At 45.4% G+C, this 26,148-nt stretch overlaps 1 long non-coding RNA gene and 1 pseudogene across 1 annotated transcript; both read left to right on the top strand.

Annotated features, from left to right (window-relative positions):
- LOC139703479 (zinc finger protein 709-like) overlaps positions 1–16,208 on the top strand; it is a 45,670-nt pseudogene extending 29,462 nt beyond the window's left edge.
- A 252-nt stretch (positions 16,209–16,460) lies between these two features.
- LOC139703481 (uncharacterized) lies at positions 16,461–25,307 on the top strand. The gene is made up of 2 exons (XR_011705772.1): positions 16,461–17,210; positions 24,173–25,307. It is a non-coding gene; the product is annotated as an uncharacterized lncRNA (long non-coding RNA).
- Positions 25,308–26,148: the final 841 nt, after the last annotated feature.

Here is a 26,148-nt window from a genome sequence, read left to right as displayed (position 1 = left end):
ATCACAGTCTCCTTTAACAAATCAATATACACTGCGGGAAAATCAAACAACAACTCCTAAACATGATTAGTTCATTCATTGGCGGGAACAGGTCAGGCTGGAGTGATAGGTCATTTCTAAACGGGGTACACATTCAAACTGATTGGTTTTAGGGCCTAAATGACTATGTGACCAGTTACACAGAGTCCCGAGTTATTGGACAACCAGGGAGTCAGTGGGAATATTTACTGGGCAGTTCCAGTATTGTCCTAACAGCTACAGGGATTTCAGGTTTTGCAGGTAGCATAGAAACCTAACAATACCTAATCCTTTACATTTTAACTCAGACCTTGCAGCTTAGAAACTTTACAATACCCGGTCTTTTACCCTTTAACTTTTACGCTTTAACTTCAACTTCTTTTACCCTTACACAGCAAGTACAGACAGGTAAATGGAGTCAGTTAGAATCAAGAAGGCCAATTTTGAGTGAGTCTGGCAAGTTGGAGACTGTCCCCTGAGGGATAGAAATGTTAATTCCTTCAGAGCCCTTCATCCACCCTTATTAAGAACCTGCCCTTGCTTCTTCCTGTTGCTAAGGTAGCCTGTCCCAGGAATTTCCCCTCTCTACTGTGAGCCATAAAGTTGCTAATGTGTCCTTGGCTGCTGCATCCTGCCTTTCCCCCTTTGGCCCCCCTGTTTGTCACCTTTGTGCCATCTCACCAAGCATTCCTGGGCCTAGTCACCAAGGCCTGAAGGAGAAAGATAAGGGGAAAGGAATGGAGAGCAAAGGAAGCCTAGGACTCATAGAAAGGCTGAACACTTTGCTTCTGGGAATACCAGGATACCAGCTATGGCCCCCTTCTCCCTCCTGGGGAGAAGTCTATGTTACTCTTTTTAATGTAGACCCTGCTTTGTGTGCTTGCCTGGGCTTGCTTCTCTAATGTTCAAAGTTCAACATGTGAGGGGGCAGAACTCCTCACCAGTAACCAGCGGTATCACCACCACAGGCCATATGTGCCCCAAGCGGGGTTTCATATGCAGGCTTTATAGGCCGAGATGAGCAGGGTTATTGTTTCTTTCTGGTTTAACTATCAGTTGAAACCAGGAAGCTGAGAGCCCTGGGTCAGCATCTAGGGATATGGTGCTTACCAGGCAGGAGCAGGTGGGCTTGTGGCTTTTCTTGAAAATGTTGGTGCCTCTGAACCACTGACATAGAAGGAACACAGGGGATGCGGGCCCTTCCTGAGAGGTCAATTCAGGTCAGCCTGTGCAATGGGGTGAAGTGTGTCAAGGGGGCATGTGACCATGAGTTCACAGACATTTTGTGAGACCCACAGATGCCTGAAGCCACAGATGACACCAAACCTACCTACAGTGTGCCCTCTACACACATGCCTATGACTTATTACCCTTTCTTTAAAACCTGAGAGTCCTGGAAAGCCCCTGAAGAGAGGGCTAAGGACATGGTGCCCTTGTCTTCCTGGTGTAGCTTCACTGATCAAAGTTCCTTTCCTGCTTTTCATCATGACCTTTTCTGTTTGGATTTGGGCTAAACAGATGACCTGATGTGTGGGATCACCAGAGTCAGGTTGCTTCCAACAGCTCCCTAATAGTGGAATGTAGAACATGGACATTAAGCACAAGGTGCTCATTTTATTTCAACCCCACATTGCTGCCTTAGGGAATTGACTCTCACCGCTTTCCCCCTCGATTCTGCTGGGGAGAGAACACTGAGCCAAATCACCAACATCAATTGCTTCCTTTCTTAGCTCAGGCTGTTTCCTGAAAGATCAGTGTCCAGAAGGTGATGAGAATTATTGAAATAATTGTCAAACTGTTTTTATTTTTACATATCAAATATGATATTTTAAAATCTTGTTTCAACAATTTTGAGACTATGTCTTGCTAAATTGCCTGAGGTCACACCAGCTGATACTATATATGTATATAGGTATCTTTTTCTTTGAGGTTCTGTGGGATAATTTCTGTGGGCTCAACCTCTGAGCTAGATCCCCAACTCTCTTTATTGTATTTTAAGCTAGGATCTCCCTACTTGTGAAGCCAGATTGAAAGATAGTAGTTTGTGTAGCTAGGTAAGTGGGGTCTAATATCAGGTCCAATATAAAAAATAATGCAATCTGATCTTAGCCTGGGAAACCAAAAAAACACCTGAGGACTGAAATTTTCATGTCCCCTTGGCCTTGGGCAAGTGCTAAATAATTGCTAATGAAGTAGCTCCCAGTAAAACAGGGAGATGCCAATCGAACCACCCTAGGCTGTTCTTGCCCAAGTTTCTGCTCCCTGCCCCACCAGTCCACTGGTCTCCCACCGTTTGTCCTTCCAACCCATATCCACTACCATGTGCACAATAAAGGGAAACAAAGGACAGGAATGTTGGAGGACAAAAGAAGATCTTAGGTTTAAGAGGGAGAAGACCTCCTGAAAGGAAAGTGACCACAACATTCGGAGTGACCAAGAGATCTTTTATTGCAGCAGTGCAACAAAGAGAAAAGAAAGAAGGAAAGAGAGAGAGAGAAAAGAGAAGAGATGAACAGGGAGAGAGCAAGAGCAAGAGAGAGACAGAGAGCGCGCGTAAGAAAGATAAAGAGCAAGAGAGAGAGAGCAAGAGAGAAAGATCAAGAGAGAGAGAGCAAGAGAGAGGGGGCCTGGCAGGAGGGAGTTTTTATAGCCCAAATCTAATGGGGCCTCTGGGTCTGCAAGCTGCCTTGTTGGCCCAAGGGGGGGTTAAGTGTTCAGCCTTAAGCAGGGTTGAATGTTCAGACTTGAGGCAAACAGGTGATAAAGGACCAGATAGAGGGGGCTTTGAGTGCGTGGGCTATCTTGCAGCCAACATCTGCTCAGCCTGCCCTGCAGACAACACAGTTCAGCCTGCTCTGCACCCAACACCTCCCCCTTCCAGGGATTCTGCCTTTTGGGTCCCCTTCTTCCTGGGGTGGGGGGAGTCTTTTGTGCTTTCACTTATTAAAGCCTTCCACTTTCCACTCTCCACCTGCTTCTCTGGTGTTATACTGCAGGATTGGGGGGAACAAGGACTCCTTATGGTAAACAGCATTAGCATTTGTAGATGCTCACCTGACCTTGGGCTCCACCTGCCTTAGACTCCTTAAGTAACTGTTTTTCTTGATTTTTTTTAAATTGCTGTTTGTTTCTGTGGTGACTTAAAACCCAGGGCATCACCCGTGCTGGGAAAGCAGTCTCCCTCAGCCAGAGCTCAATCCCAGATGTTACCATTTGTACCACGTTCAAGCAAAGGCTTCCCACCTGGATTAGTTCCCAGCCCAGGAAAGAAGCTCCACCTGAAAAGGGCTGGGGCCAAGGATCTGCCACTCTAGGCAATTTTAGTTAGTGATTGGATAACCTTAGCTGTCAGTCACAATGCAGAGGCCTGACTGGAGGTGGCCCATTAGGGATGCTGGGGTGGAACTGTCCAATCAGGTTCCAAAACAGAGGGGAAGGGCGGGCTTCCGCAATGTCGCGGGCTTTTCTTCCTGACCAACTGAGCTCCTCCCTTTCCGGGCCCCACGTGCTCTGCCAGAAAGGCCTAGGTGACTCTGAGCAGCCTGTGTCTCCGAGATCTCTGGTGTCTGGAGGTTCTCCAGCGAACACTGAGTCCCCAAGGAAGGCAAAAATGGTGAGTTTGTGTCCAAGGCTGAAGGTACGCGGTCAGCACCTCCCTTGGGGCCCCGCAAACGGGTGAGCTGCAGAGCCTGGCCGAGCAGCGTCTGGACGGTGCCCTGGGTCTCTGTCCCCTGGTCCTGGGGGTTGGGCTGCATGGTAGGAAGCAAGGCCACAAATCCCCTTTCCTTCCCTCAGTTTAGTTTCTCCGAAGGCTGCTGTAGGTCCTTCATTTGCAGTTGCCTGCTGCGTTCTAAAATGCCATCTTCCTCTCCACTTCCCATCACTCTCAAATATCTGGTCTTCGTCATGTGTTTCAAATGGACACAGTCCACTTATTTTCACTTTTTCTCTACTGATATATTGCAAGGAATATTTTGTTTTTGTATTGGGGATCAAAACTAGAGAAGCTGTATCAGTGAAATACTCAGGCACAGCCGCCCCCAATTAAAAAACAACAACAACTAAACAAAAACAAACAAACAAAAAAAAAAAAAAATGAGATATACCAGTGGCTTTGACACTGTCCTCCCACTTGTGATCTTCCTGCCTCAGCCTCCTGAGTCCCTGGGATTACAGGCCTGTTCTACTGTCCCTGGCAAGAATAACACTTCTGTTTTCTGTTTCTGAGTATTATACTTGAGGGAAAACAATAGTCACTTGACACATCCTGTGTTCAGGTAAAATAGCTGCTTTAAATGAAATAAGGCAGTTGGTTATTGGTACTAGGGATATTGAATCTTGGTTTACATCCCCAGCCCTTTTTTATTTGTTTGTTTGTTTTTGGCAGAAGTTATTTATTTATTTATTTTACTTGGTTTTCATTACTTATACATGATAGTAAAATGCATCCTACATAAATAGATTGTAGCTTCTCTTTTTTTTGGTTGTACCTAATGTCCATTCACACTGGTCATGTAGGCACATATGCAAATAGGATAATAATGTCTGATTTATTCTCTTGTCGTTCATCTCCAGCCCTTTTAAATTTTATTTTCAGACAGGATCTGGCTATGTTGTCCAGCCTTGCCTGGAACTTCTGATCCTCCTGCCTCAGCTTCTCAAGCTGTTGGAATTAAAGGCACTGGCCACCATACCTGAGGAAAATAGTTTATTTTCACCCAAATATTAATGACCATCCTCAGGAACGTGGATTCAACGTATCCTGAATGATGTATGTGTCCCATTGTTGAAGATATTACATGTTTTTTTTAAGACCAGGGATTGAACCCAGGGGTACTGAAACACTGAGCCAGATCTGAAGCTCTTTTTATATTTTATTTTGAGACATGATCTCACTACATTCCTTAGGGCCTCACTTAGTTTCTGAGGCTAGTTTTGAATTTAGCAGTCCTCCTTACCCAGTCTCTCAAGCTGCTGGGATTACAGTTGCGCCCCACTGTGCATGACTGACAAGAACATTTGTAAAAGTTATGCATGAATACATTAACCAAGTGCATTGGTAGGATCATCAGATGGGTGGCTACAGTAAAAAAGGGGAAATTTCTTCTGTAGGTCGTTATTACATTGTTAGCTTTGGAAGATGGTGATTATATGTCGGGTAAGGTTGGTAATATATTCTGAAGTCATTTGTTTGGAGAATTTTGGACTAATACAGAAATTAAGGTAATTGGCTTTGAAAGAGCTTGAGAGAGCCCAAGATAATTCTTGCCAACCATACAGAATCCTGTGTTATACCCTCATGGTGGTTTAGATCCCCAAAATCAGGTGGTCTGAAGGTTCATTGATACAGAGCAAGTTCATAGAGAACTTTAGTTAACACCTGCAAAAATTCTGGGTTCTTTTTTATCTTTCTTAGGTGTAGACATCAAATCTTATTTTCTCAGCCAGGGTTTCTTTGGACACCTCAGAGAGTCCTGTGTTCTCAGCCACTATCCATTCCTGGGGCTGCCACCATGTGCCCACAGCTGTCCTGTCCCCTGCATGGTACAAGGAATTTCAGGCCCTAGGTCAGCTCCTCTTAGAGGACAGCCAAAATTGTGAGGTACAGCCTGTTGGGAGATCAGCTGAGTTCTTGGGGCTAAGGAATGTCCTGGATCAAGCCTCATCTAGACAACTAACTTCTTGGGACCTTGATTTTCCCAAGCCCTGTTCCCAGTCCTTGGAGAAAGTTGGACAGCCAGCCTGTGGATGCTGGTGCTGAGGGGCCAGGTCAGCAGTTACTCCTGCCCTTTCAATCTCTCACAGTGTGAAGGAGCAAAACCTCTCCCAGAGCATAAGGACCACCCACCCCAGTGCAGAGCTGTGCAAACCTGAAAAGCCTCATAGACTGGAATCATGGTCCAGGTTCATGGGAGAGTGATCCTGGAGGATTTCAGTGAGCAAGACCAGGAGGGAGCTTGTCCCAGCTGTCAGGGACCTTCCCTTCCCCTTGAACCTGACACATGTGTGCTCCCTCAGCACCAAAGCTTTCTGTGTATCACTTTGAAATGATGTGCTCACTTATCTGAGGGCCAGGTTTATTTATTCAGAGCCAAATGGGATGGACTATTATTAAAGAGGCAAGAAAGAATTGGATTTTAAAGTCTAGTTATATTTTCATTGTCAAAATTCCCAACTTACAGCCAGGCTGCTCCAGGGGCTGAGACAGGAGTGTTGCAAATTTGAGGACAGCCTTAGCAACTTAGCGGGGCCTTATGCAACCTGGTGAGACTGCATCTCAAAATAAAATATAAAAATGACTGGGGATGTGGATCAGTAGTAAAATATCTCTGGGTTTAATTTGGGGGGTACAAAAAAAAAGAACACACCTAATTACTTAATTTACCATTTGCTACCCCTGAGTTTATATAGAATGTTTGTAAGATTCAATCTTGTCTTTTCAGTGATTTCAAATTGAAATCCAGTCCTAGATTCCAAAATCCCTCATAAGATACAGAAAAACTCTGTCTTGCATTATTGCTGCAGATTTTGAGTCCAATTCTACAAAAATAGTGGTGGATAAATTTATGAATGTGGTTTCATGAAAACTAGTATCTGCCCTTCACAAGGTGATGAATTCGACAAAGGATGACAGTTTTTCACTGTTGTTGTCTGGACTTGGCAGGTTCATGGTTTTTTTGGTATCAGGAATGGAGCCCAGAGGTGCTTAACCACCAGCCCCTTTTAGATTCTTTGTTTTGGTACAGAGTTCTCGGCAGACACAACATCTTTGTTTGTATGTGGTGCTGAGGATTGAACCCGGGCCGCACGCATGCCAGGCGAGCGCGCTACTGCTTGAGCCACATCCCCAGCCCAATGTACTTTTTTTAAAATTTATTTTTCAGTTTTCCATTTATATAACATCTTTATTTTATTTTTATGTGGTCCTGAGGCTCGAACCCAGCGCCCTGCCCATGCGAGGCGAGTGCGCTACTGCTTGAGCCACATCCCCAGCCCCATTCATTGTAAATTTTAATGACAATTTTGACAATACCTGAAATACCCAACTATGATCATTTAACCACTGAATATCAGTGAAATAGTAAATGACACTTGTTTTCTGGAAAGGAGAAATACATGCCCCTAAATAAGGGTGATGATCGCCTCAAGAGCACTCCCACTATGTCACCTGATTCCTGTTCCCTCCTAAGTGCCTCCTCCTAGGGCCACCCCTTTGGGAGCTGGCCGTTTACCTTATGAAATTTGGGTGCAACATAAATGCTCTCTCTACTGTCTCTGTTCTCTACAAAATTTTGACTTGTCTTGGATACAGTCTAATATTTTGAATATTTTTTTAGAGAATTTTTTTAATATTTATTTTTTGGTTTTTGGTGGACACAACATCTTTGTTTGTATGTGGTGCTTAGGATCGAACCCGGGCCGCACGCATGCCAGGCGAGCACGCTACCCCTTGAGCCACATCCCCAGCCCTTCTATTTTCAATTTTTTGAAAAGTATTTTTTGTTATTTGCTGTAGGTGGACACAATACCTATTTATTTATTTTTATGTGGTGCTGAGGATCAAACCTAGGACCTCTCATGTGCTAGGTAAGCACTCTACTGCTGAGCCAGAATCCCAACCCTACTATTTCCATTTTTAGATGTAGTTTTCCATATGTTTACCTACAAAATACAGTAAACCATGCCCTAAATTTCACAGAATTTCCTGAAATGCTCCATGTTTTTTAAGAGAGTTTTCATCATGCTAACATTCAATCTCCTTTGTGAGAAAGTGTGTTGTTTTAGTTGATTTTGTTGTATTCTATGCCTCTAATTGTGTACCTTTTGTATTATAATCATTTTTATGTATTTTATTTATTTATTTGTGTGTGTGTGTGTGTGTGTGTGTGTGTGTGGGTGGACTGCTGGAGATTGATCCAGTGGAGGGCCACATATATGCTTGGGAAGTTTTCTACAACCGAGCTATTCTCCAGCCCAAGAGAATTAGTATTGTAGACTGTTGTTTATTTATTTGCTTACTTATTGAGTGCTGAAGATTGATGCCATGGACTTGCTCATACTTAGTAATCCTCCAGAAATGATTTTCAATTTGTGAGCAGTGTTCTGGAGGTGGGCAGGTGTTTTACTGGGGAATAAACTAACAGGCACTTTGCTGCCACAAAGCACATTCTCAGCCCTTCTTCTTATTTATTTATTACTTTTGTTCATATATATATATATATATATATATATATATATATATATATATATATAATAATTTTTTTTGTATAGTTGTACATGGACATAATACATTTATTTTGTTTGTTTATTTTTCTGTGGTGCTGAGGATCATATCGAGTTCTGCAAACATGCTAGGAAGTGCTCTGACACTCAGCTACAATTGTAGTACCCATTTTTATTTTTGACGAAGACCAGTCTCACTAAATTTCTGAGTGTCTTGCTAATTTGCTGAGACTGGCCTCCAACTTGCCATTTCCCTGCCTTGACTTCCCTAGTGGCTGAAATTATAGGTACACACCACCACACCAGCAGTTGAATGACTTTGAAGACTTATCATCCAATTTCTTTCCGGATGAAAATAGTATTCAAAATCAGTTTATTTGCTTTTGTCCATACTTTTGAAATTTGTAAATATGACTCTTCCTCTTTGCTTTATTTTTGCATTATTATGAAAAAGTTATTTAGCATACAATATTGTTTCTTATGTAGATATTTGTAAAACTTCATGGCTTGATAGTTTATTCACTTCTTTATTATATAAACTTTATTTTATGAGCAATTTAGGCTTACATAATTTATTAGTCAGTGTTCTCTAGAGGAACAGCATCAGTATGATGTATGATTATAAAAGGGGAGGTATTAGATTGGCCTACTTGACCTGAAGCTGGATGTCCACAGTGGCCATCTGCCGCTGGAGAGCTTGAGAAGTAGTAGCTGCAGAGTCCAACAGGCTGAAGCCTCAGAATAAGAGGGATCAATGTTGCTGCCCTAGTACAGACCAAAGGTTCTGGAAACTCCCTGGAGAATCACTGGCAGAGTCCACGTTGGGAGAGTGAAGAAGGCAGAGTCTGATATCCTCAGGCCATTGCAGCAGCCATCAAGAACCCATTGAGAAGGAAGGAGCTTGCTCTGCTGCTGCTTCCTTCTTCTTCCAACTTTTGTGCCTCCCAAGACACCATCCTATTGGATGGTGCTGCCTAGCTTAAGGAGGTTCTCCAGTTTGATTCGCTGTTCCACATGCCAATCATTTGTAGACACACCCTCATGGACACACCCCAAAGCTTATTAATCACTGTATCTTTTAATCCAATCAAGGTGACAATTAAATGTGCCATGACTCATAGTATCGAATACCCTTTCTCTCCAGCCGATAGTCTCCACTGTTTTCAACATATTGCATTGGTGAAGGATGTTTGTTAGTTAGTAAACCAGGGTTGAACATTTGATAAAGAGAATGGATGAAGCAAAATGTTATCATAAGCCAAAGTTCACCATTTACCTTAAGTTCCTCCTCTGTGTGATGTGACTTTGTGTGTCACATAGTATACAAGAAAATGTACAGAAGAGTTTCACTGCTCTGGGAATCCTGTGTTCCACCTGTTCATCACTCCTCTCATTCCTTCCTCGCTCTGTGCTCCCTGAGTCCCTGGCACCTATCAGTTCTGCTAGTGCATCTATAATGTTGTCTTTTCCAGAATGTTCTTGACTTGGAATCTTACTGCACTTGGCCATTTCAAACTGGCTTCTCTCACTTTCCAGTCTGCCTTTAAGGGTGCCGTATCTTTCCAGGCTGCAGAGCTTGTTTTCTGGGTGATGTTCTTTGAGGTGGCCAAACTGCAGCTTGTCCATTCAGTATTGAAAGATGCATCTTCATGTTCCTTGCATCTAGCTTTGGGCAGTTCTGGATATGGATGCTGTAGTCACTGTAGTGAGGGTTCCTGTGCCCATAATTTTCACATCATTTTTATAGACACCTGAAGTGTGATGACTTAATCATAGAGTTTTTTGCATTCATGATTGAATTTTGCATTTGTGATTATGAGCATCATTCATAGTTTTCTATTTAATACTTTTCTTGATCCATTTAATTTGGATAATATGGTAACTTATGCCTCAGAAAGAATTAGAAGATTTTAACTGAGCTTCTATGTTCTGGAAAAAATGTAGAAAATTGGTGGCAGTTTTTACGTGTCTCATGGAAGCCTGTTTGTGATGTTAGAGCCTTGCCTTACCTTTTGTAGTAGTAATTAGTTATTGAGTCTATTTTTTTCAGCAGCCATATGCTCATCTATTTTGTGTATTTCCCCTTGTGTGTAAAAATAAAAAAAAAAACTGTCTCTCTCACTGAAATGGTCCAGTTTTTGCAAGTTGCCTAATTTTTGTGAAGCACATTTAAGATAATCTTGAAGTCCCAATGCATTGTGGACGATGACAATTTTAAATCTGTTAGTAGGTTTTCAGTCCTCTTTGCTTTTTTCTTTAATGTTATTGTATAATTTACACTTTTAATTCTTTCTTTTTCTGTGTCAGTGAGGATTGAACCCAGTTTTTCCCAGGGTATAGACAAGCACTCTTCCACTGAGCCACATCCCCAGTCCTTGTCCTCTGTATTCTTAGCCTTATGTCAGTTTATCAGAGATGCTGATGTTCATAAAGAAGTTGATTTTGCGGACTGTGGATTTCCTGATTGGGGTTTCATCCACACCTTCTCTGTTACCTTCCTGTGGTTAATTTAGGTTTCTGTGTCAGTGGCAGAGACGTTTTCTTTTTGCCTGTTCCATCATGGTGCAGACATCCTAGCATGCTTACAGATGTGAGTGGTGGCCTGTTTCACACCCAGACTGTGTGGGATAGTTCAGGAATCTGGGCTACAGACTTGTTGCTTGACCACACTCTGGGTGATCTTCTCCCTTAGGTTTGTTGGCACCACCATTGCTGCAGGCACATAAAGCCCAACATTGATCAAAATGTCCTTGAGGAGAACATTGGTATGTGTCTCATGACTACATTATGGTAGTGAACCGGCTGCTGTTAAGAAGAGTTTGACAATCATTGAACATGCCTTGCTGCTATGAGACTTAGAAATGTAGTGCCTTCTGTTTATTAAGAAGATTGTCTTTAGAGTTATAAAATTTTGTAAGGCTGTTGTTTGGACAAGGTGACATTTTTGGGTCATTGAGTTATTTTTAAGACATGTGCCATCTTTCACTTCCCCCATTCTGGTTTGACAGTAACCACAGGAAATTATCAAATTGTTGTGTTTATTAATAAATAAATTACATTAATCAAATCGAGAACTCATGTTTGTTTTGGCCATTTAATAGTAAGCTAGTTAACTAAATTTGTTCTGGAGTAAAGTACCTGCAAACTTCTAGTTGTTCTCAGTGTAATCACACAGGATGAGTTCAATCTCCAGCTAATGCATTGTGACAACCTGTGTGGAAGTTTGTCTCAATGTTGTCTGTGAAGGTATCTTTTTAGTGACCCCATGCCCAGAGGGTGTGCGTGGGGGCTGGTTCTAGGCATTTCTTTAAGTATGGAACAATAGACTTTCAGAGGAAACAAGACATCAGTAAATACCATGTTGTCTATATTAACTTTGTAGGTCCAGGGAGCCACTGTAATTGGCAGAATCTCTTAAGTTTCATGATTCCTGCAATTTCCTCCTCATCACCTTTGTTTTCTAAACATAAGTACTATCAAAAGTGCTTATATTAGCTCTGTACCACACAACACGTTTCTAGGACATGTAATAGAGATGCAACCAATAAAGAAGTTAGGAGTAATCTGGGAGCCTGTCTTACTTCCTGTGAACTCCCCAAAGAAAAGGTATAAATCACTATGATGTTTGCCTTCTGAGTAGCCAATTTCTAGTGTTGGAATGGCTGGAAGAAGTTGAGTACAGTAAAGATTTGATGGACCAAATCGTGGAATTAATCGAGAGGCCAGGGAATCATATGAACATCATGCATGTTGAGTATAGATTTCTCATGCTGTCAATCTCTCCTGGCCTCCACTATACATTTGGGGGGGGATATTTTAGATCTCAGTGACCTTTGAGGATGTGGCTGTGAACTTCACCAAGGAGGAGTGGGCTTTGCTGGATCCTTCCCAGAAGAACCTTTACAGAGATGTGATGCTGGAAGTCCTCAGAAACCTGGCATCTATAGGTAATAATGACGTTTCTAAAATTAATCAAATCGAGAACTCATGTTTATTTTGGTCATTTATGCAGAAGGTGAAAAGGGAATCAATTGGTGAATTATTGCAGCATAAATGGCACCTAGGATTTGGTAAAGCATTTCTAGCTCCTAAATACTCATAAAGATTGTTGTGTTCTCATTTTAGGAAAGAAATGGGAAGACAAGATCACTGAAGACCATATTGAAAACTCTGGGAGCAATGTAAGGTAAGTGTACTCACAAGAGGAGTCCACGAGGGGGTCTGAGAACTGTCATATCATTTTTAAAGCAAACCAACCAAAGAAGTGTGCATAATTTGAGAAGTATTTCTTCTTATAGTGTTTTTTACCAGAAATATATACTTAGCTGTAACAGATATTCAGTCTTTTCAAAGTATTTGACATTCAAAAAGTACTATGAAATTGCATATGTGAATACCACTATTTGGATAATAGCCATAGAGAAGCTGTGTTGAAAAGGATTGTTTGCTTTCAATCTCCTTATTTTTAGGCAAGTTGAACAAGTCAGCAAACCTAGCCTTTACCTGATGTTGGTAGTAATGTAAAAATCTATCAATACATAGAAAATGGTGAATGAATCAAGCATTGATTACGTGCTGGTCACTTCTTCTTCCTTAAAGAAGTCATATGGTAAACTCAAAGGCACAAGATAGTGTGGGAGAACCTTCAAATCGATTCCAATTCTTACTTGAACAAAGAAAAATGTTAATAGAGTAAATCCATGTCACTTCATTATGTGTGCAAAAGACTTCATATGACCTTCATTCCTTCATAGGCAGATCACATCATACTCTGGACACAAATACTACAAGCATGAGGAATGTGAAGAGAAGCCATGTGAATTTAAACAATGTAAGAATTCTCTGGTTTCTCCCAAAAATATTCACACACAAATGTTACTACAAACTGGAGATGGACTTTATGAATCTACAGTACATGGGAAAGTCATCAGTCACTCCAGTGACATTCAAAGGCATGGAGATACTCATACTGGGTGGCAACCCTATATATATCAGCAATGTGGTGAAGCCTCTTCTTATCCCACCAGTGTTCCAAGACACATGATAACACACAGTGGAGATAAACTTTTTCAATGGGACATATGTGGGAAAGCCTTTGATTTCTCCTCTTTATTTAGAAGACATGAAGGAACTCATTGTGGAGAGAAACTCCATGAATGTAAACGAGGTGGTCAGACCTGTATTTCATACACAAGTCTTCAAAGGCACAGGATCACACACATGGGGAAGGAAGGTTTAAATTGTAAGGTATGTGGGAAAGACTTTGCTTATCCCAGTTTACTTAGAGTACATCAGAGAAGGCATACTGGAGAGAAGCCCTATGAATGTAAGCAGTGTGGCAAAGCCTTTGCTACATCTCATGAGCTTCATATACATGGAAGAATACATACCGGACAAAAGCCCTATGAATGTCAACAGTGTGGAAAAGCCTTTACTACTGCCTCCTACCTTCAGATACATGAACGAACTCATACTGGAGAGAAGCCCTATGAATGTAAGCAGTGTGGGAAAGCCTTCGCTCAGTCCTCTCACCTTCACTCACATGAAAAAACTCATACTGGAGAGAAGCCCTATGCATGTAAGCAGTGTGGCAAAGCCTTTGCTACATCCACTAAGCTTCATATACATGGAAGAATACATACCGGAGAAAAGCCCTATGAATGTCAACAGTGTGGCAAAGCCTTTACTACATCCAGTTACCTTCAGATTCATGGAAGAATGCACACTGGAGAGAAGCCCTATGCATGTAAGCAGTGTGGCAAAGCCTTTGCTACATCCTCTACGCTTCACAGACATGGAAGAATACATACCAGAGAAAAGCGCTATGAATAACAACAATGTGGAAAAGCTTTTGCCACATCCTGTCTGCTTCATACAAGTGAAAGAACAGATACTGCAGAGAAATAGTATGCATGTAAACAATTGGTAAACTTTTCTGTTATTACTGTTTCACTCATATACATGTAGAACGTTACTGGAGAAAAATCCTTTGAATGTAAAAATGGTAAATCAAAAACTTTTCAGAAAAGCAAATTTCCCTTAGGAGAGCACCGAACTTAGCAACATATCCCGTGAATCACCTTCATAATTCTTTATATTTACTTACGGTTTCTAGAATTGCAAAAATAGTTTTTGTTTATCTTTCTACAGACGAAAAATTCCCAGATCTTATGAGTTTAACATCACAACTTCTTCTTCAGTCTAATTCCCTTACTTTCTACAATTCAACCCACAACACTCTGAAATCCTAAATGCACTTAACTTCTGGAGAGAAATTCCAAACTCACTAAATTTCTAAAATTGACACTGAAGTTCAAGTACAGGACACCACTTGTCCCGACATAGGACTAAACCAGTCAGGGTCACTCCAGGTGAACTGGGCTGCATGACATTGTCACACAGAGACAGAGAAATGTCTTTTTCTTTGGTTCTGTGATGGCTCCCTCACCCAGCTCCCCCAAAGGAGGCAAGGCCGGTAAGAATGAGAGAGAGCAGGCCTGGAGCCCCATTTTATTGGGGAGAAGCCACTCAAATGAGGATAGGGTCAAGATTCAGGGGGTGGAGTCTTCCTGATGTCTGCTGCCAGTAGGTTGACATCCTGGAAGGCCACGCCCATCTCATGTGCTGTGTGGGGATCAAGGGCAGAGCAAGGGAAGGGGACACACAAGTGGAGGTTCCATGGAACATTCTATCCCAAAAGGGCACAGAGTAGGATTCCAAAGGAACAGGAGGGTGTAACTCGACCCCACTGGTGGACTCCTACTCCTGGAGCCACACCTCACTATCTGAATGGGGGTGAGGCCCAATGTGTTGTGGGGCACAGCAGCTGTTCCATACTCCCCTACACAGGACTTAAAGTGACTCCCGACAGCAGAATTCACAGCTCAGGTTGGACTCCGGGGCCAGCTGCCCAGCCTGTGGTGGTCAGAGAACCCCAGGGGGCTGTCTGCTGCGCAGTCAGCACAAATGCAATCGCTTCTCTTGGGTAAAGCTGTGGGACGAACGTGAGGCAGTCAGTGTCCGGGTCCAGCAGTGCTCACCGGGTCCCACTGTCCCATGGTCTACAGAAGCAAAAATTGCTTCTTCCCTCCCCCCCCACCCCCAGGCCACGCTCTGGGGTGGGCACGTCACAGGCTTTAAGTGGGTGTTATTTGAAGTTGTCCCCCTCAGAGTCTGAGCCATGACCTAATGGAGCACAGCTCCACGACCATGGTTTACATCATGAGTTGGAAATTGTGACGTTTTGGCAAAAATAATGGTGAATGTGTTGTCACAGAAATTGTCTCATTTCTGTGTTCTTTTTAGCTTGATTTCATGGGAGGTTTTTGCATATTTCATCTGACAAGGGAGCAATCTGGATGCTGGGTGAAGAGGGTGAGGGGCTCCCTAGGGTTGAGGACCCAGGATGCTCCTCTGGGCACATCCCTGCATCCTCCAGGGGAAGTTCGATGCACAGGGTGCCTTTTGTCTGGGGTGTCTCTGGGTCACGTCCTCTCCACTGTGAGGAGAGGGTCCGGGGTCAGGACTGTTGGGGCTCCCAGGAGCCTGGGTTTCCTATTGGGAGTCAGAAGCCTGAGCAGTAACCTCCACACAGGGGCCAGGGGCTTAGGATCCTGTCCCCATTGCTCAAGTGAGGAGAAGGACACGTTTCCCGCCACAGGGGTGGCTGAGGCCATGGCGCAGCGCCAGGCTCCCCGAGTTCCTCTCCTGCAGGGATGCTGCTGCTGCAGTTTTGCTTTGGTTTTATTTCTCTCCTTTGCAAGTGGCACCTTGCATGGTCTCTGTTTCTGGAAATGTTGATATATTTTCACTTTTTACATGAGATTTGTGTGTATTTTATAATAGTAAATGATAAAGTATCATAATGACAGCGTAGATTTATGCATTCGTGACATTCTAAATTTTTGATAAAGATTGAATATGTAGGGTCGGGCTGTGGCTTCATGGTGCTGTGCTCACCTAGCATGCAGGAGACATTGGTTCGATGGTCAGCACCACACAACTATGAAATAAAGACATTGTGTCCACCTAAAAAACTAAAAGAATAAATATTTATTTTAAAGACTGAATATTTAGTTACATGTTTTGTCTTTTAGTTTATCAAATGCTTGTAAATCTCTATGGTTGTTTTATATACTGAACCAGATTTCTGTATGAGCTGCCCTTGTACTTCAACCCCATGATGTTCAAGGATCAGATGCACATTGTGTCCTAAATCCTATCAGGTGGTTGTTTGGGGTATTCTTTGTGCCTCTGAGGTTTTGACAGGAGCTCAGGAACTTGTGTAGCTGGAAGAAGCAAAGGATGGAGCTCAGCAGGTGTGTGTCCTCCTGTTCTGCAGTAACACTGAATCGGGGGTGGATAAGGGTGAAGATGGCAGCCACATTTCCTGGGTGCAGACCAGGTCTGCCCCTCCACGTGGGACATTCACTGTTTCCTTTCTATAACTTGGGAACAATAATAATCCCAGCAGAGCCTGCACAGCACAGATAGAGGTTATGTGAGTCAGTAAACAAGTCCTCACGGTGCTGCTTGAAGCCTGGCTAGGAGCCCACACTCCAGCAGCCCTTGCCGTTTCTGCTGTTGACACCTCTCCTCAGGTGCCATAGAGATCGATGGGACCAATGGCAGCACCCAGGGCCTCTTTATCCTCGTGGGATTCTCTAATTTCCCCAATGTGAAGAGGGTCCTCCCTGTGGTCCTCCCGGTAGCCCACCTGCTGACCCTGCTGGGCCACACTCCATCATCCTGGTGTCGCAGCTGGACCCCACCTCCACACGCCCGTGTACTCCTTACCCCCTTCGTCCTTCCAGGACCTCAGCTTCACCCCCAGCTCCATCCCCAGCTGCTGCACAAACTACGTGTCCACGACAAGGTCATCAGCTCTGCAGGGGCACAGTCCAGCTCTTCCTGTTCCTGGGCCTGGGTGGAGTGGAGGGACTGCTGCTGGCTGTCACGGCCTATGACAGGTTAGTGGCTATCTGGAAGCCCCTGCCCTACACAGTGATCATGATTTCCAGGCTGTGGTGCAGTCAATTCCTTGGTCATGTGTCAGTGACCCTATGGTTACACTGCTGTGCGCACAAGAAGAAGGATCACTTCCTGTGTGAGATACCTATCCTGATCCGTGTGGCCTGTGTCAGCATGGTGGCTATTGAGGGCACTGTCCTTGTCCTGGATGTGGGCATCATGCTGTTTCCCGTGGTCTTCCTCCTGGTCTCCTGTGGCCACATCATCAGTGCTGTGCTCAGAATGCAGTCGTCCTCAGGAAGACACAGTCTTCAACACCTGCGTCCCACCTCACCCTGGGCTCCCTGTCCTACGGGAACATCATCTTCAAGTACATGCAGCCAGGAGCTGCTCCTCACGGGACCTGGGCAAGGTCCTCATGCTCTTCTACAACCCCGTCACCCCCTCCTGAACCCCTCATCTGTACACTCAGAAACAGGGAGGTGAGAAGGCTGATGCTGGGGAACAGAAAAGGGGACAAGGAGTGAGGGCCCAGGGAGTGACCGGCACACAGCCTCAGGGTCAGCTCCATAAGGGCCACTGCTGTCCTCTGAGCCGTGGGGCAGATGAGGTGTCCGCCTGCAGCTCTCAGCACCCTTGCAGGGTTGGTCTTCTGGGTGCCTGACTAAGGGCAGCGCTGTGGGTTTTATAACAGCACAGGGCCTGTCCCCCACACCCGTATGTGCAGACCTGACCCTGCAGGCTGGTACCAGGGCCACACTGGCAGCAGCCCCCGGGTCCTGCTTCTGTAGTTTGCTGAGTTCACAGTGGTGCTCTCTGCGTCTTAGCTGGAACCTCCCAGCTCTCTCAGGGCTCTTGGTGTGAACCACTGTGTCTTCCTGGGTGCCCTCAAAGCTGAGTTCAGCATGGCTGGGTATTTCCCTCCCATAGGCTTGCAAGGAAGCATGTTGTCTTTTTCTGCCCTTTGTTAGGAGACAGATAAATGAATGGTGGGAGCACAAGGTAAGAGAGTAACTATAAATGTGGCCCAGTGGGCAGACCCCACATGCTTCATTTGCCAAAAAAGCAATGTCTCTGCAGCCCTGCCTGGAGGAAGTGGACAGGGTCTGTCCCATTCCCTAGCAAACCACCTGTTGTCTGCATGGAAATTCAGGTGGGAATTAGTATGGGTGAGAGGAACCCAAGAGAGTATGAAGGGCCTGACTTTTGTGACCCTTTTGCCAGAGTAGATTCTGAAACATAAGGAGGATTCCTCCTAACCATAAAAGTTGTAGCAATGTGTGGTGAGCCGTTCCTATAGACCATGGCCGCCATTAGAAGATGGCGCCGGCTTCCACTGTGGCCTGTGATAAACAACTCCTTTTATGGAGAATTGGCGCGCAATCCCTTACCAGCCGGCGAGGGGTCGCAAGAATTGGTGGCCCAGACGGGGAATTATATTCCTTGAACCCAGGATTCAGAACTTTCAGCAGTCAGGGTGGTGCACCGGTAAGTTCCCAGGTAAAGTGGGAATCCGCAAGCAAATAGCGGGGCGCTCTCTCTGTAAATAGAGAGAGAGCAGGAAAAAGGGATGCTCCCCTGTAAAAGGAAGAGAGCGGGGAATTCATAAAAAGGGACGCTCCCCTGTAAAAGGAAGAGAGTGGGGAATTCATAAAACGGAATGCTCCCCTGTAAAAGGAAGAGGGCGGGGATTTTTGTACTTTCACTTTCTTTATAGCTCTAAAGACATTATGGGCGCTACCTCTTCAAGCCCAATTTTGTTGGCCCTAGATGGGTTGCTACGTTCAAAAGGACTTAAAGTAAAGCAGAGCACTTTGCAGATGTTTTTGAAAGAAGTTGACATAGCAGCTCCTTGGTTTGCCTTTTCAGGGAGTCTTACGATTCCTAGCTGGGACAAATTAGGGAAAGATCTAGATTTCGCTCGTGAGCAAGGCACCTTAGAGGGTGGCGTTATACCACTTTGGAAGTTAGTTAGAGGTTGTATAGCAAATAGTAAATGCCAAGAAGCTGTGAGTGAGGGTCAAGCTACTCTTGAGCAACTGCATGAGGAAAAATCTGAAGGATCATGTAGTGAAGTGGCAGAGAGTATTAAGAGTAAGAGTAGCGAGAAGGCAAAAGAGCTTGAAAATAAAAACAGGAGAAGGCTCTACCCAGACTTGACCGAATTAAGAACGCCTGAGAACACAAGCGACTCAGACAGTTCTGAGGACCTTGATATATTGTTACAACAACTACATAAGATAAAAATGAAAAAGAAGAAAAAGGAGACACAAGGCGCGCATGCCTACTGTAAGAAGGGGGAGGGATCTAATATTGGTCAACAGAATTCTGAGGAGGAGGAGGTTGAAAATTTAGAAGAAGATATGATGCCTGTTGCCCCACCCCCATATGTGGGGGGGAACCAAGGTTCCGGGAGATCTTTTCATGCGCAAGTTTGGAGGACAGTTAATACAGATATGGGACTTGCATACCCTGTATTTCAGGACAATAACAGGGGAAGATATCATGAGCCTTTAGACTTTAAGATAATTAAAACCTTGGCAGAATCCGTCCGCACTTATGGCATAGATGCCGCTTTCACTCTCACTCAGGTGGAGGGACTTACTAGATTTTGTATGACTCCCTCAGATTGGGCTAGTCTAGTCCGCGCTTGTGTTTCCCCAGGGAAATATTAGGAGTCCAAAGTTGGCTGTTTAATGTTTCTGGCAGTACCCAAGACTCGGAGCGAGGTAGGAAGTTTAAAATTTTTGCAAATAATTCACAATTATCTAATGCTACATTACCCTCCGCATCAGTCTGTCTCCAATCTCCGTTCCTGTTTCTTTTGGCTAATGTTACATTACAGGGGATGCTTAATTATTCTAATGTTACTTGCTACTTGTCTGAGTGTTGGAATGGCTCCTGGACTATGGCAGTGATTATGAAAATTCCAACCTTTGTCCCGATTCCGGTTACTGCAGATCCAGAGTCTTTTCCTATTGTTGAATTGATTAGAGCCCGTAGAGATTTTGGAATTACAGCAGCTATAGTGACAGCTGTGGCAGTATCTGCTGCTGCAGCAGTTACAGCTGGAGTAGCCATGGCCAGCCAAGTACAAACTGCTGCCACTATTAATCAGGTTATTCAACAAACATCCACTGTACTTGAATCCCAAAGTAAAATTAATCAACACATTTTATCTGGGATTCTGGCTGCTAATCAAAGGATAGATCTGCTTCAAGCTCAAGTTGAGGAATTGTCTGTTCTAGTACATTTGGGTTGTATTGATCAACGTGCACATTTATGTATAACCTCTGTCAGATTTAATGATTCCAGAAATGCCTCCCACATCATGGGAGAGTATCTATCCGGAACCTGGTCCATAGAAGCAGAAAACTTGATCCAGTCTCAACTAACTCAGATTGCTGTTTTGAATAGTACCCGTGTTGAACCAGTGACTTTGGGTCAATTCACCAGTTGGCCATCCTCTGCCTTTTCCTTCTTTAAGGAATGGGTGGGAGTGGGCATTTTTGGGGCAATGTGTTGCTTCGGTGTTGTACTTTGTTTGTGGCTTCTCTGTCGCCTTAAAGCTCGCCATGCGCAAGAGAAAGCTATGATTGTACAGGCTCTTGCGGCCTTAGAGAATGGCATTTCTCCACAAATCTGGCTTGCACATCTTAAACAGTGATTTCAGGGCATGGCCATTGCACCCCAAGTTAGTTTCACATTGCACTGGGATTGGCATGTCCTCTTCCTTATTCTCTCCCAGTGCTGAATAGCCCTTGCACTCTGCAGGTCTTGTTACCATTGCACGCAGATGGGTTTCAGGACTGGTCTTTCTTCTCGGCTACAGACTCTTTACCTTCCTCTGGGGCTTAGGGATTGTGTTGCCAACTTAAATTTTGTCATCATTACCAGGCTACCTGTGTTATCCTACTTCTCACCGTCGTCACGATGCAGGATGCGAGGCAAGGCACTGCACTTGAGTGATCCCTCAACGGACCTCAAGGAAAGCATGTCCTATTGCATGCGGGTTTGACGTCCACGCCCCGCCCTACGAAAAAAGGCGTCGGCTGATATGGGACCAGGTCTAGGGAAGGGCCCTCCTTAGGACTGAACCATACATTGCAGCCACTTCTGCACAGTGGGATAGGACCTCTACTTTCGCCTGCATTGTTTTATAAAAGAGAAGGGGGAACTGTGGTGAGCCGTTCCTATAGACCATGGCCGCCATTAGAAGATGGCGCCGGCTTCCACTGTGGCCTGTGATAAACAACTCCTTTTATGGACAATTGGCGCGCAATCCCTTACCACCCTATGAGAAAGATCCACGTGGCAGCTTGGGATTGGTATGCGGGAGGCTTTATTAGGCTGTGCTTGGGCGCTCGGCGGGGGGTCGCTAGAAGATGATACTTGAATCAAGGCCTGAATAAACTGCTGAAAGAAGAATCCTGTGTCGTGTTTTCCCCTTGCCGGCGAGGGGTCGCGACAGCAATGTATAGTTAAGAATGCAATTAGCACTGCTCAACATGGGGCCCTGATGGCTTGGAAATGACCAGGCCACCAGACAGGCGCGAGCCATGGTCTCCAGAAACCCACTCCAAGTGGCCAGAGAGCCTTTGGAAGGTCTGTGGAAGAGAAGAGATGAAAGTTGATGGAGAGGAACTCAGCCTGCCACCAACACAGCGCCGCCACAGCGCCCTGCCGGTTGGTACCCACAGTCATAGGTTGCCCTGAAGGAGGGAAAGAAGGCAGTACAGGGGATGAGCCCCGGGGGCCATCTGCAGATCAAGTGCTCAAATCATTCACTCTTGAACTTAACGCCCTGCAGACTGGAGAGACCAGCCAGAGCGGCTCCTGAGCCCACAACATTTTTGAAGTGGAAGGCCTTCTTCTATGACAAATGTGAATAGCAGGGGAACCTCACCCCACCACAAATGTTGACCCCCCCAGCTGAGTGCTTGTGGGGAGAGGGGATCTACTCTTCTCATGGTGCAAGCCACAGGCCCATCAGGTTATGTCAATCTGGTTCACTCTCTGCTTTAAGAATGTGCTAGAATGAACCAGCTGGGGGAGGTACAGTGGATACACAGGGCCTAAGGCAAAAATCCACTGAGGACTTGCCACAGTTTATGGACAGAGTGAACAAGGCTTGAAAGGAAAAGTGTCTCATGAAGAAGCAAGGGAAGCCACAGCCAAGGAAGTGATCAGGGAGGGACTAAACAAGGGACAGAGAGCAGCAGGCGCCAGCACAATGCAGCCCAGTGGATGACTGGATTTGGCCACCCAGGATACAGGGACAGAAGGGGCTCAAGCCTCTCTGCTGGGGGTGTGGAGGGACAGGACAGTTCTGGCAAGAATGCCCAGAGCCTCTGCAAATTATTTCCTGAACTGACCAAGGAGGCTTGCAAGCAGCTAGTCAAGACCACAAAAATATGCCCCTTTCCTTCCTGTTGTCACTTAACAACCTGCTGGAGTAAATCCCCAAGATTAAAATCTAATGCCTTATGGCAAGCAGATGTCACTCATTATGTACCTTCAGGAAATTAAAATATAACTATGTGGTCACTGATACCTATTCAGGCTGTGGAATGGCCATCCCCATCTACTTAAGTGCTTTGGGATCATGGCAGCTCCTTTCTCCATCAAAACTGACACTGGTCCAGCCTGGGCAAGCAGAGCCTTCAAGGAATTTTGCTCTACATGGCACAGAAATCATGTCACTGGGATCCCCTATAACCCTCAGGTTTAATGCATTGCAGACAGAACGTGCAAGGAATTAATGACCAGGCTACAAAAATGGGCAGGGGGAGGGAGAAGGCTCTACCAAATCCCCCTCACAATGCCTTGAACAAAATCTTGTTTGCTTCAAATTTTCTTTCAACTTCAAAATTTTCCATGGAAAGAGCCACCCACAAACAGTAGGCCCCGTTCACTGTGCCCTGCCATTTACCTATAATCTCCCAGCTGGATCCCATCACAAGTGCATGATTGTCCAGCGTCCCTCCTAAAACTGGGTCCAGGGTTTGTACAGGTTGACAGAAGCCTCACCCCATCTGGGTGCCTGCAGTGAAACTGCCTGCTAGGTAAATTGGGCTTTGGACCCTTGGCCACCAAATTGGCCTGGTCAATTGGGAAGGAGCCCTATCTAAGCTCTTTTCTAATAACTCCTTCCTCATTGATCCTGAGGTAGCCGTACAAGGACCACCTATGCAGGGGAACACCAGCACTACCACGCCTGCTTGGCCTAGTGGTTTCTCCGTCATTGATAATGAGACCTACAATCAGAACCGTCCTCTCTCTTTTGCTCTTGCTAATGAAACTTTTGTAGATCAATATAACAAGTCCTATGATGGCTGTCTCTCACTGACACTTGGTAGTTAACGCTACCAAAAGCCATAGACTACCTCCCCATGGCAAGTGCAAGAAACTCTTCCTGCCAACATGCCCAACAACACTCTTTAGAAAGCCCCCCTCTTATAATGCCAGCACCCCATGGAATCGATGTGTGGCAGCCACACCTTATCTCCTTGGTAAGAGAAATTTCTTTGGAGAAGATCAACACCTAAGTGCCGGGTTGGGCGCAGCTCCCTGGAATGTAAGCCATGTGCCTCAAACCATGTGGGCTAATGCAGTAACTGCTCCCTGGGATGATCTGTCACCAACCATTATGCAGGAAATCAATATGGCCTAAGGGATATCAGGCCAATATTGCTGGCCACTAGACCCTTCAAATGGGTGGCAGCTGGCTGGATGCATGAGTGGATAATGGGCCCTAAACCCAACATATACCTTCATCCCAAAGTATACCCATACCCACTGTGCACAAGCTTGTGTCACGCCACCCTTGCCATGCTCATAATCACTGCCTCTGATGGTGTAAATATCACTCATGCAGAGATCCCTTGTGCAGTCAATGCATCCTGCTGGCTCACAACCTGTCTACACCGGCTATGACAGCTAAATGTGTATTGATCCTCAGATGCCCCCCGCAGCCTGGCTTCCAGTGAACCAGTCCAAGGAGTGGAGGAGTCCATGGGACATGCAGAGGAAGCATCTTCTGAGTGAGATCCTGCACCGGACAAGCCGTGATATTGGCCTCATCATTGCTGGGATTGTTGCCCTAGTGGCCGCCATCGCCACCACAGCCACTGCCACGCTCACTCAGAGGATCCACACTGTGCACACTAGAAACAATGTGTCCCCTGTGTGGCAGCAGCCTTCGCCTCTCAAAATGACTTAAATAAACTGAACTGAACCACTATTTTCCTCATTCAGCAAGAACCAGACCTCCACCAGGAGCCACGAAGTGTTCTGTTTATGTTGCTAAGGCTCACGGTCACCCTGAATTTCATAGTATTTGTGTCACCCAATACGCTGTATCTGACAATGGAACCTTAGAGTTCTCCACTTTTTCTCAGTTCATGAAGGGCGCTTGGGATGCTCACTGTGTTACGACTGCATGACGTCACTAAGGCCATGGACAAAATCAAGGGGACTAAGGTGTCTGTCTCAACAGCCTCCTCTTTCTTCCAGGGATTGGCTGAACATTGGAAAAACCTGAGAGCCAAGTTACTATCCCTTATAACGCTATTACCCTGGCCCTACTGAGTGTGACAGTAATAATTTTTTTCTTGTGTTGTGAGACGCTTATGCAAGCATGTGGAGGCCACCAAAGAAAAATAAGGGATGCTAGCAAAAGTCCTTGTGGCAAGTCTGAGGGGGAGACGTGGGGACAAGTGTCTGGACAACTGCATATGTTTCATACATGAAGGGCACCTGAGTGACAGGCCACTCCCCTCCAGCTAGGGGTGTGAGCTGCAGGCTGCTCACCCTGTAGGCCCCTCCCTGGGCATGAGGCCACCTGTTGCAGACCCTGCACTTGCTCCACGGCCTGCTACTTGATTGGTTGTGGCTCTTCATAGTCACTCCTGTGCCAGCAGTTGCTCAACAGAACAACCTTGGAATCATCGGTAGGCCAGAGGGAATATTGGTGGGCCTGCTTTGGTCTCCTAGAGTTGTTCCGAAATTGTATTCATGGCTGCGTGTAATGTGCTTAGCTGCTGCCCGAGTGTATACACATGGTAACTGCGCAATAAAATCAGACCTGCTTCCTGCTTGGTGTCTGGAGGTCTTGATTCTTGACTCTCTAGCCACACTGTCCTCGACCCTGTTCCGTGGGCCTCGTTGCTGGATGAGACAGAGCCCGCACAAACACAAAGGCCCGGTTTCCTTGGAAGCAATGTACAGAAGCAAACGCACGGACCCAGACATGGAGCAGTGCACCAGACACACAAGCACCTGAGGACTGAAGATTGAACACCACAGAGGAGGCTTGTAAAACCAGCGGTCATAACACAGGACGGCCAGCAGGGGGCACTCTGCTCACGACCAAGTGTTGAAAACAGGCCCCCTGCATCAAGGAGAGGATTGTAAACTCAGGAAACTGGATGAAGTGTCTGCACAGGAGCACAGCCCAGAGAGCAGAGAGTGACTGCAGAGACGTGAAAGAGAGGTCCCGCGAGGTGTTGGCAAGGAAAGGTTCCCCATTAAGGGCCTGTAGGCTGGCTGGGGATTAAATTGGCAGTAAGAGAGAAACAGGGAGAAAAGGTACTCAGTCCCTTGCATGTGCAGGGGTGTCTCCCTCAAGTAGAGACTCAGAAAAGGCCCAGGTTGCTGAAGACTGCAGAGCCTCTGGTGTACAGAATGGAACCAGCAGGTGTCAGGATGGTGGAGACAATGACAGGAGGGAAGGTAGATGGTGGGGGAGGAGGGGGCCTTGCTGTGCAGACAGGTCCCGGGGTCAGTGTTGGGTGGGAGAGGCAGCCCGGCTGGTCAAAATAATAACCTTGCTTTAATTTGATTTAATTGGAGCCAGTGGTCTTTTCTTGCGTCCTGGTCTAACACCCTCCCCTGTGTCACACTCACTGTTGTTTGTGTTCCTAGAAGCTGCCATTG

This window comes from Marmota flaviventris, chromosome Y (assembly GCF_047511675.1).
Source record: "Marmota flaviventris isolate mMarFla1 chromosome Y, mMarFla1.hap1, whole genome shotgun sequence".
NCBI lineage: Eukaryota > Metazoa > Chordata > Mammalia > Rodentia > Sciuridae > Marmota > Marmota flaviventris.
Note: the sequence above shows the minus strand (reverse complement) of the source record. Positions and strands in the feature narration are given on the sequence as shown.